Source organism: Mustelus asterias, chromosome 10, assembly GCF_964213995.1.
Source record: "Mustelus asterias chromosome 10, sMusAst1.hap1.1, whole genome shotgun sequence".
Lineage (NCBI taxonomy): Eukaryota > Metazoa > Chordata > Chondrichthyes > Carcharhiniformes > Triakidae > Mustelus > Mustelus asterias.
The window spans coordinates 32,865,433-32,879,747 of record NC_135810.1 but is presented as its reverse complement, the minus strand read 5'-3'; the positions used below and the strand labels follow the sequence as shown (position 1 = coordinate 32,879,747).

The window sequence follows — 14,315 nt, the reverse complement described above, 5'->3', positions numbered from 1 at the left end:
CCTTCCTGTATCCCCCACCACGAACCCTATAGTTATGCCCCCTTGTAATAGCTCCATCCACCCGAGGAAATAGTCTTTGAACGTTCACTCTATCTATCCCCTTCATCATTTTATACACCTCTATTAAGTCTCCCCTCAGCCTCCTCCGCTCCAGAGAGAACAGCCCTAGCTCCCTCAACCTTTCCTCATATGACCTACCCTCCAAACCAGGCAGCATCCTGGTAAATCTCCTCTGCACTCTTTCCAGCGCTTCCACATCCTTCTTATAGTGAGGTGACCAGAACTGCAGACTCTCTGTGTCCTCCACACAATTTGCTTTCCCACTCATCTTTGTGTCATCTGCAAACTTTGTTACCCTACACTCGGTCCCCTCCTCCAGATCGTCTATGTATATGGTAAATAGTTGAGGCCCCAGCACCGATCCCTGCGGCACGCCACTAGTCACTGATTGCCAACCGGAAAAGCACCCATTTATTCCGACTCTCTGCTTTCTGTTAGATAGCCAATCCTCAATCCACGCTAACACTTTACCCCCAACTCCGTGTACCTTTATCTTATGCAGCAACCTTTTGTGAGGCACCTTATCGAATGCCATCTGGAAATCTAAATACACCACATCCACCGGTTCCCCTCTGTCAACCGCACTCGTTATATCCTCAAAAAATTCCAGTAAATTAGTCAAACATGACTTTCCCTTCAGAGTTCCCTTCATGACTTTCCCTTCAAGGTGACGGATAGTTCAGGTGCGAGGAATCTCCAGTGAGTGAGTCAAGAAAAAAAAAGAAGGGCGGGTACAGGTCCCATCGGTAGGAGTCTCCAGTGAGAGACTTGTGAATAACAGAAAGAGGTAGTGAGGCAAGGTGGCAATGAGTGGTTGAGATTTGACAAATTCCAGATGGGGATCTGACGATAGTCTAATTCAGTCAATAGTGACAGAGAATGGGAAGTTATTGAAGAAAATGATAGAGAAAGGATATAATCCGGAGACTCTGGAACTGAAGCAAAAAGCATGGTGGAGAGGACAGTCGAAGTGGAGGGATGGGTTGGTACGTTTGCCGACGACACGAAGGTTGGTGGGGTTGTAGATAGTCTGGAGGGATGTCAGAAGTTACAGAGGGACATAGATAGGATGCAAGACTGGGCGGAGAAGTGGCAGATGGACTTCAACCCAGATAAATGCGCAGTGGTCCACTTTGGCAGGTCGAATGGGATGAAGGAGTACAATATAAAGGGAAAGACTCTTAGTACTGTAGAGGATCAGAAGGACCTTGGGGTCCGGTTCCATAGGACTCTAAAATCGGCCCCGCAGGTGGAGGAGGTGGTTAAGAAGGCGTATGGTGTGCTGGCCTTTATCAATCGAGGGATTGCGTTTAGGAGTCCGGGGATAATGATGCAGCTATATAAGACCCTCGTCAGACCCCACTTGGAGTACAGTGCTCAGTTCTGGTCGTCTCATTACAGGAAGGATGTGGAAAAGATTGAAAGGGTGCAGAGGAGATTTACAAGGGTGTTGCCTGGATTGAGTGGCATGCCTTATGAGGCTAGGCTGAGGGAGCTCGGTCTTTTCTCCTTGGAGAGACGTAGGATGAGAGGAGACCTAATAGAGGTGTATAAGATGTTGAGAGGCATAGATCGGGTGGACTCTCAGAGGCTTTTTCCCAGGGTGGACGAGAGGACACAGGTTTAAGGTGCTGGGGGGTAGGTACAGGGGAAATGTTAGGGGGAAGTTTTAAAAGGTAGGGATATGTTCGGCACAACTTGTGGGGCCGAAGGGCCTGTTTTTGTGCTGTAGTTAAGAACATAAGAACATAAGAAATAGGAGCAGGAGTAGGCCATCTAGCCCCTCGAGCCTGCCCCGCCATTCAATAAGATCATGGCTGATCTGACGTGGATCAGTACCACTTACCCGCCTGATCCCCATAACCCTTAATACCCTTACCGATCAGGAATCCATCCATCCGCGCTTTAAACATATTCAGCGAGGTAGCCTCCACCACCTCAGTGGGCAGAGAATTCCAGAGATTCACCACCCTCTGGGAGAAGAAGTTCCTCCTCAACTCTGTCTTAAACCGACCCCCCTTTATTTTGAGGCTGTGTCCTCTAGTTTTAACTTCCTTACTAAGTGGAAAGAATCTCTCCGCCTCCACCCTGTCCAGCCCCCGCATTATCTTATAAGTCTCCATAAGATCCCCCCTCATCCTTCTAAACTCCAACGAGTACAAACCCAATCTCCTCAGCCTCTCCTCATAATCCAAACCCCTCATCTCCGGTATCAACCTGGTGAACCTTCTCTGCACTCCCTCCAATGCCAATATATCCTTCCTCATATAAGGGGACCAATACTGCACACAGTATTCCAGCTGCGGCCTCACCAATGCCCTGTACAGGTGCATCAAGACATCCCTGCTTTTATATTCTATCCCCCTCGCAATATAGGCCAACATCCCATTTGCCTTCTTGATCACCTGTTGTACCTGCAGACTGGGCTTTTGCGTCTCATGCACAAGGACCCCCAGGTCCCTTTGCACGGTAGCATGTTTTAATTTGTTTCCATTGAGATAGTAATCCCATTTGTTATTATTTCCTCCAAAGTGTATAACCTCGCATTTCTCAACGTTATACTCCATTTGCCATATCCTCGCCCACTCACTCAGCCTGTCCAAATCTCTCTGCAGATCTTCTCCGTCCTCCACACGATTCACTTTTCCACTTATCTTTGTGTCGTCTGCAAACTTCGTTACCCTACACTCCGTCCCCTCCTCCAGATCATCTATATAAATGGTAAACAGTTACGGCCCGAGTACCGATCCCTGCGGCACGCCACTAGTTACCTTCCTCCAACCGGAAAAACACCCATTTATTCCGACTCTTTGCTTCCTGTCGGATAGCCAGTCCCCAATCCACTTTAACACACTACCCCCAACTCCGTGTGCCCTAATCTTCTTCAGCAGCCTTTTATGGGGCACCTTATCAAACGCCTTTTGGAAATCCAAAAACACCGCATCCACCGGTTCTCCTCCATCAACCGCCCTAGTCACATCTTCATAAAAATCCAACATGTTTGTCAAGCACGACTTTCCCCTCATGAATCCATGCTGCGTCTGATTGATCGAACCATTTCTATCCAGATGCCCTGCTATCTCCTCTTTAATAATGGATTCCAGCATTTTCCCTACTACAGACGTTAAGCTGACCGGCCTATAGTTACCCGCCTTTTGTCTCCTTCCTTTTTTAAACAGCGGCGTAACATTAGCCGTTTTCCAATCAACCGGCACTACCCCAGAATGCAACGAGTTTTGATAAATAATCACTAACGCATCCACTATTACCTCTGACATTTCTTTCAATACCCTGGGATGCATTCCATCCGGACCCGGGGACTTGTCCACCTTCAGTCCCATTAGTCTACCCAGCACTGCCTCTCTGGTAACATTAATTGTATTAAGTATTTCTCCTGCTGCCAACCCTCTATCGTTAATATTTGGCAAACTATTTGTGTCCTCCACCGTGAAGACCGACACAAAAAACTTATTTAAAGACTCAGCCATATCCTCATTTCCCACTATTAACTCCCCCCTCTCGTCCTCCAAGGGTCCAACATTCACTCTAGCCACTCTATTCCTTTTTATATATTTATAAAAACTTTTACTATCATTTTTTATATTAATTGCTAGCCTAGCTTCATAGTCTATCCTTCCTTTCTTTATCGCTTTCTTAGTCTCTCTTTGTTGTTTCTTAAATTTTTCCAATCACTTGTTTCTCCACTATTTTTGGCCACTCTGTACGCAGCTGTTTTTATTTTAATACTCTCCTTTATTTCCTTCGTTATCCACGGCTGGTTCTCCCTTTTCTTACAATCCTTGTTTTTTGCTGGAATATATTTTTGCTGAGAACTGAAAAGGATCTCCTTAAAAATCCTCCACTGTTCCTCAGCTATCCTACCTGCCAGCCTGCTCTCCCAGTCTACCTTAGCCAATTCATCCCTCATCCTATCATATTTCCCTCTGTTCAAACAGAGGACACTGGTTTGAGACCAAACTTTCTCCTCTTCCATCTGAATCAGAAATTCGACCATATTGTGGTCACTAGACCCAAGAGGGTCCTTCACAATAAGATCCTTAATTCTACCTACCTCGTTACACAATACCAGATCCAAAATAGCTCGTTCCCTCGTCGGTTCCGTAACATGCTGTTCAAGGAAACTATCCCGACAGCATTCTAAGAACTCTTCCTCCATTCCACCCTTACCGACTTGAGTCTGCCAGTCAATGTGCATGTTGAAGTCCCCCATGATTATTGCCGTTCCGTTTTTACACACATCCCTTATCTGCTTGTTTATAGCCCTCCCTACCTCAACATTATTATTTGGGGGCCTATATACCACACCTACTAGTGTCTTTCTCCCTCTACTATTCCTCATCTCTACCCATAATGATTCCACGTTTTGTTCCTCAGAGCCTATGTCATCCCTCAGTACTACCCTGATATTATCTCTTATTAATAGCGCGACCCCACCACCTTTTCCTTCCTGTCTATTCTTCCTAAACGCCTGATACCCCTGGATATTCATCTCCCAGTCCTGGTCACCTTTCAGCCACGTTTCTGTAATGGCCACTAGATCGTACCCACTTGTGCTGATTTGCACCATCAACTCATTCACCTTGTTCCGAATGCTTCGTGCATTCAGGCAAAGTGTCCTTATTCCAGCTTTTATCTGGACCCGCTTTGATGAGTCGCGAACACCCTCTCCCTCTACTCCCTTATCTAAATTACCGCCTTCATTCACTTGCACCCTCTCCTCTACCATTAATTTTGTAATTCCCCTTACCCCTGCATCCTCCCCCCCATCAATTAGTTCCTTGATCCTGGTCAACTCTTCTAGCTCCCCTAGTTTTCTATGTTTCTATGAAATACAAGGCAGAGAGGGCAGCTGGGCTATTACCTGCTATGATGAGAAACCGCCTCCAGAGGGAGACAAAGTTTAAACAGGTGGCCACTGCAAAGGCAGCGCAGAAGGAAGCAATGAACATCTCAGTGGGTAGAATGGTGGCAGGACAATTAGGTTCCACACTCACAGGAGAAGGAACAAAAGGGGAAATTAATTTGGGAAAATCACCAGAGAAAGTAGTTCAGAGTGAAAGTAATCTTTTTGCTGAGGTACCTCTGTCCACCAATTCAAACTGTAACAAAAGCTTGTGCGGACAAAGTGGGACAACCTACAGTAAATAGGCAAGAAGCCAACGGCGGCAGAAAAACAAATGTTGATGGACAAATTAGGTCCATTATATCAAAATCATCAGAATTCAGTCTTTTGGGAAAATATGGATGAGTTAAAGGAAGTTCATAACTTGGCTTTAGACAATGTGAGGATATTAGTGAAGGGAAAGTTAGCTAGTGCCGGGTGGCACTTGCTACCCCCTGATTATCAAGGGAGAGATTGGATATTGGCAGACGGCCAAAATGAGCAACAAAAGTACGACAGATTTAAAAGGGGCATCGGACAGGCAATTGATGGGGGAAGTGCCAATTGGACCAAGATAACCTTAGTTAAACAAGAACCCAAAGAATCAGCAAAAGTATATAGAGAAAGAAAATTCAGGGCTTATGTAGATGCTGGAGGAGTAGCCGACCCGGCCAAGGATGACGATATATTTTTAGGTCTACTTAAAGAAGGATTCAGTCCAGTTCTGATTAGAATCATAGAAATGGGTCTCCCGATAGGAAACAATTATCGGGAAATTATGAATTGTGCTATGAGAGCAGAAGATAATCATAAGAAAAATCTGAAAATAATCCTGGTGCAGATCGATAAACCTCAACCACAGCCACAGTCACAATCCCAGATTAGAAGTAAAGAAATATGTTTTGCCTGTGGGAAGAAAGAGCATCATGCTAGAGAATGTCGAAGCAAATTCATGGAGAGTAATGGATGTCATAATTGTCAGATAAAGGGTCATGACATAAAGGACTGTTAGCTGAAGGGGGCAGGAAAGGAAGGACAGGGTCCCAGATAGGTAAGGGAGCCCTCTGAGGCTCAGCCCCAAACACCAGTCTCAGTGCAGCAGACATCACAGACAGTAATCCAGATGTCAGCAGATGAGTTGCAGAAGTTATTAGGACAGAAGTGACAATTAGCGAGTCTGGAGTTTACAAAGCGAGATCCCTGCATGTATGTAAGGGCAAAATTGGGGGTTATCATTGCACTATGTTACTGGATACTGCGGCAACCATAGCCATAATAGACTTACCCTTGCGGACCACCAATGAAATCATTTGGATAGCCTCCAACAGTTCAGTATCGCATTGCCTAGCCCTCCACAGGGTACTTCAGGCAATTCAGAAAGCAGGGCTCAAGTTGAACCCAAAAAAGGCTCAATTAGGTCAGGAACAAGTGACTTACTTGGGACACACCTTATCCCAGGGTAAGAAAGCCATCCTTTATATGCAGAGACTACACAGCATAAAGGGAGCAAGGCAAGTATTGGAACCTTTCAATTAGTGCAGGAATTTTGTACAGGATTATATTGCATTGGCAAAGCCCTTACAGACTTGATAAAAGGAGGAAGGGCTAGCCAGGAAAAGATAGAATGGGGAGAGACGGAAGCAGAAGCTTTCTCAGATTTAAAACAAGCTATGGTGAAGGCGCAGCCTAGGGATTGCCAGATTTCACGAAACCTTTCCACATTTTCTGTCAGGAAAATTATGGGATCCAAGCAGCTGTAGTGACTGAACGACATGGGGATAAACTAAGACCGTTGGGATACTACTCCACCCAATTAGATTCGGTTGCTAGAGTTATGCATCGATGCGTGAGAGCGTTAGCATGCGCCTCGTGGGGAGTTAGTATTTCTGAACCACTTTGATGGGAAAAACAATCCTCCACAGTCTTCATACAATCGTCCAGCTGTTGGAAGCTGGGAGCTGAAAGGAGTTCCTGCTGGAAGAACATAGAACATAGAACAGTACAGCACAGAACAGGCCCTTCGGCCCACGATGTTGTGCCGACCTTCATCTGAAACCAAGATCAAGCTATCCCACTCCCTACCATCCTGGTGTGCTCCATGTGCCTATCCAATAACCGCTTAAATGTTCCTAAAGTGTCTGACTCCACTATCACTGCAGGCAGTCCATTCCACACCCCAACCACTCTCTGCGTGAAGAACCTACCTCTGATATCCTTCCTATATCTCCCACCATGAACCCTATAGTTATGCCCCCTTGTAATAGCTCCATCCACCCAAGGAAATAGTCTTTGAACGTTCACTCGATCTATCCCCTTCATCATTTTATAAACCTCTATTAAGTCTCCCCTCAATCTCCTCCGCTCCAGAGAGAACAGCCCCAGCTCCCTCAACCTTTCCTCATAAGACCGACACTCCAAACCAGGCAGCATCCTGGTAAATCTCCTCTGCACCCTCTCCAGCGCTTCCACATCCTTCTTATAGTGAGGTGACCAGAACTGCACGCAATATTCCAAATGCGGTCTCACCAAGGTCATGTACAGTTGCAGCATAACCCCACGGCTCTTAAACTCCAACCCCCTGTTAATAAAAGCTAACACACTATATGCCTTCTTCACAGCTCTATCCACTTGAGTGGCAACCTTTAGAGATCTGTGGATATGGACCCCAAGATCTCTCTGTTCCTCCACAGTCTTCAGAAGACATTCAAAATGGGAAGCAAATCTCCTGCCGGAAGACAGGCATGTAGAAATTAGCAGAGATGTAAAGGAAAACCCCGCAGGAGGACTGACGATGCAAGTAACGGAGCATGAGTGTGTTTCAGAAGTGAATGAGGAAGTAAGTGAAGGCTTAGCAGAAGAGCCACTTGCAGGAGAAGGGGTAATTAACATGTAGATGGAGCGAAGAAATATGTAAATGGAGAACCCCTTACTGCATGGGCGGTGGTAGATGATGAGAGAACAGTGATTACAGGAGGACAAATCGCTGGGAATAATTCAGCACAAGTAGCAGGGTTCTTGGCTTTAACTAAAGCTTTAAAATGGGGTAAAGGGAAGCACGTTAATTTTTATACCAACGGTACGGCACGGTGGCACAGTGGTTAGCACTGCTGTTTCACAGCTCCAGGGACCTGGGTTCGATTCCCAGCTTGGGTCACTGTCTGTGTGGAGTTTGCACATTCTCCTCGTGTCTGCGTGGGTTTCCTCCGGGTGCTCCGGTTTCCTCCCACAGTCCAAAGATGTGCGGGTTAGGTTGATTGGCCATGCTAAAATTTCCCCTTAGTGTCCTGGAATGCGTAGATTAGAGGGATTAGCGGGTAAAATATGTAGGGATATGGGGGTAGGGCCTGGGTGGGATTGTGGTTGGTGCAGACTCGATGGGCCGAATGGCCTCTTTCTGTACTGTAGGGTTTCTATGATCTTCTATGAACAGTAGATATGCATTTGGAATAGTGCATGATTACATGGCCTGGGGTAGGCGAAGTTTTGTAACTTCTGGCATGGGACACATACAGCATGAGAATTTGATTAGAGATTTACTCCAAGTAGCCCAGTCCCTTAGAGGCAGCAGTAATAAAAGTTCAAGCCCATAAAAAGATTGAGAGTCAGGCACAGAAAGGAAACAGTTTAGCCGATAAAGCTGCAAAGGCCCTAGTAGAACAGGAAAGGGTATGCATACAGACGACAGGAGCAGCAGCTGTGACAGTTGGAGACGGTTCAGATATTGATGTAAAGCAAGTACAGAAACAAGCAGCTGAAGAGGAAAAGGAAATGTGGAAGAAAGATGGAGGACAGAAAGACTAAGATGGAGTATGGAGAAGGGAGGGGAAAATAATAGTCCCCAAAGTAATACAGCAATCACTGCTGAAAGTGTACCACAGATTAGCACGTACATTCAGAAAGAAAATGTTTAATTTGTTAAGAGAAAGTCAGTGGTGGAAGCAGATGGGGAGAGACGTGGTAAGGTTTTGTTTGAGACGTTTGCAGTGCGCCCTAGTGGAGCCAGGTCTTCCTTGCAGGATTAAAATGGAAAGTCAGCCACAACCAAAAGGACCATGAGAAAATTTACAAATAGATTTCACAAGGCCCTTGCCACGGGTCCAAGGAAAGACGTATTGTTTGGTAATTGTAGATCGGTTTACTCGATGGATGGAAAAATTTCCGTGTAAAGATGCCAGAGCCAAAACTGTTGCTCTGATATTAGCAAATGAGATAATAACTAGGTGGGGAATGCCTCTTGAGTTAAATTCTGATCAGGGAACACATTTCACAGGGAACGTTTTAAAGGAAATCTGTCAACTGTTAGGAATAAAGCAAAGATTTCATATACCATATCATCCTCAGAGTTCAGGGATGGTGGAACGAATAAATCAAACATTGAAGAACAGTTTAGCTAAAGTTATCTTAGAAGAAGGAAAAAATTCATTGTGGGCCTTGCCTGCAATATTGCTGCTGTAAAGGGCTGCTCCTCGCTGATGAACAGGGCTAACCCCTTTTGAGTTGATGATAGGAAAGGCGATGCGCCTCCCAGAGGATGCAATAACGGGGAGGAAAGCTCGAGATGAGCCGAGGAGCAGCATTTCAATGTATGAGGGATTTAATAGATCGTCTGCATTCTCTCAAAAAGCAGTTAATCACCCAGCAGCAGCACAGAGATTGGACTAAACTGGCAGGAGACAATACTCCTAAACTGCCTACACCAAGAGATAAGGTAATGGTGAAACTTCTGCCAGACAAAAAAGGGGTAGGAAGTCATTGGGAAGGGCCTTTTGATGTGGTGGTATCAGGACAAATGCATGCCCTGATAAACGAGAGGTACGATCCGCGATGGTGACACTGGACTCAGTTGAAACCAGATCCCAATGAGTAATTCTGAACTTTTATATTTACAGCAATGATAATTCAGTTAATTTGGATTTGCAGATAATTTACTATCTTATAGCACAAGAATAACAGGGGTATTAGAAAAGGGGAAGTAGAGATCATTCAATTTATAAGTTATTAACTTTAGGGCTGGAAGGCACCTTTGGGTTATGTTTACAGAATATCATCTGCTATAATGAAGATGTTGGAGCTTCTACGGCTACAATCAAGATCGACTGGACATCCCCAACACAGAAGCAAGACAGGTCAAGAGCATGTAACAGAGTGTAATGTGGTTGCTATGCGAGTTTATAACTGAGTTTTATTTGCTTGACATTGACCAACGATTGGGAGTTGTTTTTTTAAGAAAAAGGGGAAAAAGCTGTAAGAACTGTAATAATGAATGCGTGAGTTTATATCTTTTTAGTGTTGAATGTACAATCTTTGACTCAGGTAGGACCAGCAACAGAGGTCCTTCAGTGTTCCCCTCAGGAAGTACATGTGAATACTTAATTATATATGGCACACACACATGCTAGAATGACTAAACAGTCAAAGTGTTGGGTATGTTCACACATCTCCATCCATGCAGGAGGAAGAATACCTCTGCAATCATCACCTCTAACATGGTCATAACTGATAATGGCAGATCAAACAGCCCAAGATGCCAAATATACTGGACATTACATACCAGGATTTTCGAGTTGAGAGGTAAGGGAGGAGTTTCACAACAGTGAGGTTTGTGCAGATAGGGTAGGCTAAATGAAGGGGTATTCACCTGTCTATAACCTAAGGAGATCAGCTCAGAAAAACACACCCATAACCTTAAAATTAGGCCATTCAGCAGTGATGTCAGAAAGCACATCTTCACACAAAGGGTAATGGAAATTTGGAACTATCTCTCCGAAAAACTGCTGAGGTTAGGTTCATTGAAAAATCCAAAACTGAGACTGATGAACTTTAATTGGGCAAGGATATCAAGAGGTATGGAACCAAGGTGGGTTGAGGGAGTTAAAACACCAATCAACTGAATGGGAGAACAGGTTAGAGGGGATGACTGGTCTACTCCTATTCCTATATAATTTAGTAATTTTAACTTTAAAAACATATAAACAGCTTTCCTTCCCTCCAGAATTAGTATTGAGTCTCGGATTAGAATTAGTCTTTAAACTTATTGTCCAAAAATCTAAGTATGAACGTTCTTAAGACTGAGATTCACATTGTGCAGACTATTCAGACTATACAGGGCTTTTCAAACCATAGCTTTTCTTTTAATCAGCACATGAAAAACATTTAATATCACACACTGGTGGCAGCAGGAGCTATTATTGTGAATTTTTGGAAATGTCAGTGCTGGGAAATAGAACAAAGTTCATTTCAAAGATCCAGAGCTGGATTTCCAATTCAGTGTTGGGAATTCAATGCCCGGATCATTTCCAGATCCTAGCCCATTCCACTAAGCAATAGTAATGTCAGATAATTTTTAAATGCTAAGGCCCTAGTTGACCCAATGGTGAGTTTGGCTCCTAATTGGTGGCGCCAGGAGTGGCCTGGAAACAGGACTCATTACAGGAGAACTGACCTGGGAAAAGTATTCCAGGGTGGCACAGTGGTTAGTACTGCTGTCTCACAGCGCCAGGGACCCGGCTTCAATTCCGGGCTCGGGTGACTATGTGGAGTTTTCACATTCTCTCCGTGCCTGCGTGGGTTTCCTTATGGTGCTCTGGTTTCCTCCCACAGTCCAAGATATACAGGTTAGGTGCACTGGCCATGATAAATTGCCCCTTCATGTCCAAAGATGTGTAAATTTGGGGGAATAACAAGGCTACGGGGATGGGGTGGACCTGGGTAAGATGCTCTGTCGGAGAGTCGGTGCAGACTCGATGGACCGAATGGCCTCCTTCTACACAGTAGGGATTCTATGATAAACATCCCAATGCCTTCCTGAGGCTTTGCCAGAGGCTGCCTCCAAGAGGAAAGATGAGTTATCTCCTCCAGAAAGAGAAATTGTCTGAGTATGAATGGAGCTGGAGACGCAAGTTAGTAGCCAGGAATCATCAGGAGGACATGGGTGCAGTGCAAAAGATTCCTCAATGATCTGTTGAGGTAAGTGGCAAATGGCAGCCAGCTAATTTTCTAACTCTGTAAACATATACATGTACAGAAGCTCAGTAGACTGAGTGTTCATAGCTGTGGTAATGTGACTCCTTTGCAAGCCATGTGATTGGAATGGACGCAATGGAAAGGCCACACGGGAAGCTAGGCCAATCCAGAGTGTGGGCACACGCCTGGGAGGGGGAGAACCTGCAGTTGGAGCCAGGGAGCAGAAGAGAGTAGACTTGTGCGAGAATTTTCTGTCAGGCCCTTAACTTGTATCTATATTATTATTATTAGTTAATAAACCCTTTGTTGTTGAAGCCACATCAAGTCACTTCCACTGGCAATGAGGAAAACTACTTCAGTCATTGGGAGATCGCAGTGCACAGTTAGAGGGGTAGGAAGATGATCATCGAAACTAAGAAGAAATAGGTACAGACATCCTTGAAATGCCTTTAATGAGGAAGATAGAATCGTTTGACTCGGACATTGAGAGCTGAGGACAATATATTGAAATGATGCGTTATTTTTTCATATCTAATGAGATCACTGCAGAGGAAAAACAAAATGTGATACTACTCAGAGTCTGTGGCCCACAAACTTCCTCATTACAGGAGAACAAGGGAGCAGGGCCTATTAGGGGAGCCTATTGGGGAAGACGTGATGGGTGGGGGGTCCTGGTGCCACTCTGCATTGGGATCGGTGGCGGAGGGAGGGAGGACCACAATTGGGGCTGGCCATCCGGGTGGGAGGGGAGTCAGGGCTGCTGGGGGGCATTGGGACTGCCAGGAGGAAATTGAGTCTGTCAGAGGAGCGGGGTTGGGGCTGCCGGTGGTGGGGAGGGGGATCAGAGACCCGATGTGAGGGGGTCTTAAGGCCAGCGATGGGGGATTGCGGGGCTAACCAGCGATCGGGATGGCCAACGAGCTGGAGCCAGCATTGCAGGGCCATTGCGCATGCAAAGATCTTGGCACTGACGAATTGACGAATGTGCAGTGGCTTGCTCAGCCCTGTGCTGCCGACTTTCCAGTGAGAATAGGCCCCACCCACAGATTTTCAGAGTGAATCCCACTAGAACTCTCTGTGATGCACAGAGTGTTGGAGATTCATTCCGGAAATCATGCCGAAAACATCGGTGGGAGTTACTCCCATTTTCACGCGAATCATTTCATGTGAACTTAGAATCCGGCCGAAGTCTTTCAATCAAGTTATAGGATCCCTCAGAAACCATCTTAACCTCTGATCTTCAATCATCATGTTAAGGATAAGTTTCATTTGGCTGTGAGAGATCCAGAAGAGACATTCTCTGGGTTTGTTTAGCAGAGCACTGCGAATTCGGCCCTGCTTTGGGGGAGATGTTAAGAGACTGTTTGGTCTGTGGGATTAACAGCCTCATGATGCAAATAAAAAGCTGCTGGCTGAGACTAAGATCTCTTTGTAAAAAGCCTAAGCAATGGCCACATGTGACTAAATGCGCTGAGCAGGGTAAGTGAATTACAAAGCACAGCCAATGAAGTGAACGTTTTGAACAAAGAACAATACAGCACAGGAACAGGCCCTTCGGCCCTCCAAGCCCGCGTCGCTCCCTGGTCCAAACTAGACCATTCTTTTGTATCCCTCCATTCCCACTCCGTTCATGTGGCTATCTGGATAAGTCTTAAACGTTCCCAGTGTGTCTGCCTCCACCACCTTGCCCGGCAGCGCATTCCAGGCCCCCACCACCCTCTGTGTAAAATACGTCCTTCTGATATCCGTGTTAAACCTCCCCCCCCCTCACCTTGAACCTATGACCCTTCGTGAACGTCACCACCGACCTAGTCACATTTGTGACGTGAAACGGCTGCTGTGAGGAACAGCGTGAGTGAGGGCACAGCAGAGCCTGAGAAGGGTAATACAGCAGCAGGGATAGAAACATATTTTTGGTGTGGGAGAAGAGGACTCCCAGGAAATGTGCCGGTGTAGAAAATATATATGTTTTCACTTCAAGAAGAAGAGTCTTTTGCAGACTTGGTGCAGAATAAAGCAGGCAGGACAGAACGCACAAAAAAAGAACAATCGTTCATGCAACATGGTTAAACCAATTAGCTGAGGAACAAGGGATCTGAAACTTATACTTTAAACCAGGTCCAAATCAACAAGATGCTACCTATCAAGATAGTCCTGTTGGTCAATGGCAGATCCCTAAATACAGTGGCCGACACATTAGTCACAGCCACAGACATAACTGAACAAGCATTCAGACACCTCCAGAAAAGTCCAGGAGTTGAGTCATTCAGAAGCCATTTTATCAACTTATACGAGAGAGATGCTGCAGACAGCAGAGTTAGTTGCAATACCAGTATCTTACAGGAACCAGAGAACACAGTTACCAGTTCTAGAGATTGAGGGTCACAGA

At 45.5% G+C, this 14,315-nt stretch overlaps 1 protein-coding gene across 1 annotated transcript in view; it reads right to left on the bottom strand.

Moving 5' to 3' along the window:
• The window catches only part of gpc6a (glypican 6a), a 1,457,751-nt gene that overhangs the window by 167,957 nt on the left and 1,275,479 nt on the right, over window positions 1–14,315 (bottom strand). The window lies entirely within an intron of this gene.